This window comes from Giraffa tippelskirchi, chromosome 13 (genome assembly GCF_054371585.1).
Source record: "Giraffa tippelskirchi isolate mGirTip1 chromosome 13, T2T-mGirTip1v1.2.pri, whole genome shotgun sequence".
Taxonomy (NCBI): Eukaryota; Metazoa; Chordata; class Mammalia; order Artiodactyla; family Giraffidae; genus Giraffa; species Giraffa tippelskirchi.
The window spans coordinates 24,501,381-24,504,352 of NC_137287.1; the positions used below are offsets into that span (position 1 = coordinate 24,501,381).

Sequence of the window (2,972 nt, forward strand, 5' to 3'; positions counted from 1 at the left end):
CAATTTTTTTAATATGCAAATAAAAAGTTTTAAAACCTGAAAAAACAAAAAAGAGATTTAAACGTGTCTATTACAAGAGTATGTCATGTATGGATGTGAGAGTTGGACGGTGAAGAAAGCTGAGCACCGCAGAATTGATGCTTTTGAACTGTGGTGTTGGAGAAGACTCTTGAGAGTCCCTTGGACTGCAAGGAGATCCAATCAATCCATCCTAAAAGAGATCAATCCTGGGTGTTCATTAGAAGGTCTGATGTTGAAGCTGAAACTCCAATACTTTGGCCACCTCATGCGAAGGGTTGACTCATTGGAAAAGACCCTAATGCTGGGTAGGATTGGGGGCGGGAGGAGAAGGGGACGACAGAGGATGAGATGGTTGGATGGCATCACCGACTCGATGAACATGGGTTTGGGTAGACTCCGGGAGTTGGTGATGGACAGGGAGGCCTGGCGTGCTGCAATTCATGGGGTCGCAAAGAGTCGGACACGACTGAGCGACTGAACTGAACTGATTACAAGAGTAGTTGTAAGGAATATTTGAGATAATTCTTGCAGTTCCTTGTACAGAAGCCCCATTATTAGACCTTAGCAGGAGGAGAAGTAAGGTTAGGAGTTGTAGCGGTAGAAATTTCATGGCATAAAACTGGGCAGCATGATGTTAGTCCTGACTCTGCCATTATCAGCTCATTTCATTTCAGTTCTCCTGGCCTCAGTTTCCTTGTCTATCTAACGAGGGCATTATTGAAATCCCTTCCAGCTTTACAATCTGATTATACCTGCTTTACTGTTTTGTTGTTGTTCAGTCCTTGAATCATGCCCAACTCTTTGCAGCCCCATGCACTGCAGCACACCAGGATCCTCTGTCCTTCACCATCTCCCAGAGTTTGCTCAAATTCATGTTCATTGAATTGGTGATGCATATCTAACCATTTCATCTGCTGCCCCCTTCTCCTTTTGCCTAGTCTTTCCCAGAAACAGAGACTTTTCCAATGAGTCGGCTCTTCGCATCAGGTGGCCAAAAATTGGAGTTTCAGCTTTAGCATCAGTCCTTCCAATGAATATTCAGGGTTGATTTCCTTTTGGATGGACTGGTTTGATCTCCTTGCTGTCCAAGACACCGTCAAGAGTCTTTGCCAGCACCACAGTTTGAAAGCATCAACTCTTCGGGGCTCAACCTTCTTTGTGAGAAGAAACTCTCACTTCTGTACAGGACTATGGAAAAACCATAGCTTTGACTATTCAGACCTTTGTCAGCAAAGTGATGCCTCTGCTTTTTAATATACTGTCCAGGTTTGTCATAGTTTTCCTTCCAAGGAGCAAGAATCTTTTAATTTCATGGCTGCAGTCACCATCTGCAGTGATTTTGGAGCCCAAGAAAACAAAAATCTGTCACCATTTCTACTTTTTCCCCTTCTATTTGACTTCAAATAATGGGACCAGATGCCGTGATCTTAGTTTTTTGAATGTTGAGTTTTAAGCCAACTTTTTCACTCTCTGCTTTTACCCTCATTAAGAGGCTCTTTAGTTCTTCTTCACTTCCTGCCATTAGAGTGTCATCTGCATATCTAAGGTTGTTGATGTTTCTCCTGGTAATCTTGATTCCAGCTTGTGCTTCATCCAGCCTGGCATTTTTTATGATATACTTTTCATATAAGTTAAATAAGGGTGACAATATACAGCCTTGATGTACTCCTTTCCCAATTTGGAACCAGTCCGTTGTCCTATATCCAGTTTTAACTGTTGCTTCTTGTCCTGCATACAGGTTTCTCAAGGGACAGGTAAGGTTTTCTGGTATACCCACCTCTTTAAGACTTTTCCACAGCTTGTCGTGATCCACACAGTCAAAGGCTTTAACATAGTCAATGAAGCAGAAGTACATGGTTTTCTGGAATTACCTTGCTTTCTCTATGATCCAACAGATGTTGACAATTTGCTCTCTGGTTCCTCTACCTTTTCTAAGCCCAGTTTGTATACCTGGAAGTTCTCAGTTCACATACTGCTGAAGCCTAGCTTGAAGGATTTTGAGCATAACCTCATGAGCATATGAAATGAGTGCAACTTTACAGTAATTTGCTTTGCTATGTTCTTTTATTCCCTCTGAATCTGAAACACCCTTCTAAAGTCGACTGAATTCAGTCTCCAGAGAAAATACGCAACTGAAGCTGTTGTGAGAATAAATAATACATAAAGCACTTGCAGGAATGGAACTTGTAACATGGTTATGTGCTCTATAAATGTTAGCTGTACACTCTAACACTATTCTTTTCCCCCACGAGAATGGAAGCACCATGAGAGCAAGGACCCTGTTGGTCCTGTTCACTTGCTGTTGCCCTGAGCATCTGGACTGGTGTTTGTATGAAGTGTAGTGAAAGTCACTCAGTCGTGTCTGGCTCTTTGCGACCCCATGGACTATGCTGCTGCTGCTGCTGCTAAGTCGCTTCAGTCGTGTCCTACTCTGTGCGACCCCATAGACGGCAGCCCACCAGGCTCCTCCATCCCTGGCAGTCCATGGAATTCTCCAAGGGCAGAGTGGGTACCCTTTCCCTTCTCCAGGGGATCTTCCCAACTCAGGGATGGAACCCAGGTCTCCCGCATTGCAGGCGGATTCTTTACCAGCTGAGTCACAAGGGAAGCCCAGGTGTTTGCACACCTTAAACTAATAAATAGTCTAAGCGTCGTGCCCCTTCAAAGGAACCCTGGGCAGGTCCCTTGATGGCAAAATGGAGTCATTAAGATCTTTTCTAGTCTTACGACCTTAAGACTGCTCTTCTTTCTCTCCCCTTCTTTCTAGAGTTTGAAAGCCCTGGTAAAAGTCCAGACCGCAGGTTAACCCAAAGCCACTTTGGAATGCCAGCCGGGAACCTGAGCCCGCCTCCGTTGCCTTGGCAGCGGCTCCGCCCCCTAGCTCTGGAGATCCTCGGCCCTGATTGGCTGGGCCTCGGTCTCCTTCTCCGGAAGTAGCGGCCGCCGCCATT

The 2,972-nt window shown here is 45.0% G+C and overlaps 1 protein-coding gene across 3 annotated transcripts in view; it reads right to left on the bottom strand.

Annotated features, from left to right (window-relative positions):
* CCP110 (centriolar coiled-coil protein 110) overlaps window positions 1-2,972 on the bottom strand; it is a 29,661-nt gene that overhangs the window by 25,507 nt on the left and 1,182 nt on the right. The gene's annotated exons all lie outside the window — the stretch shown is intronic.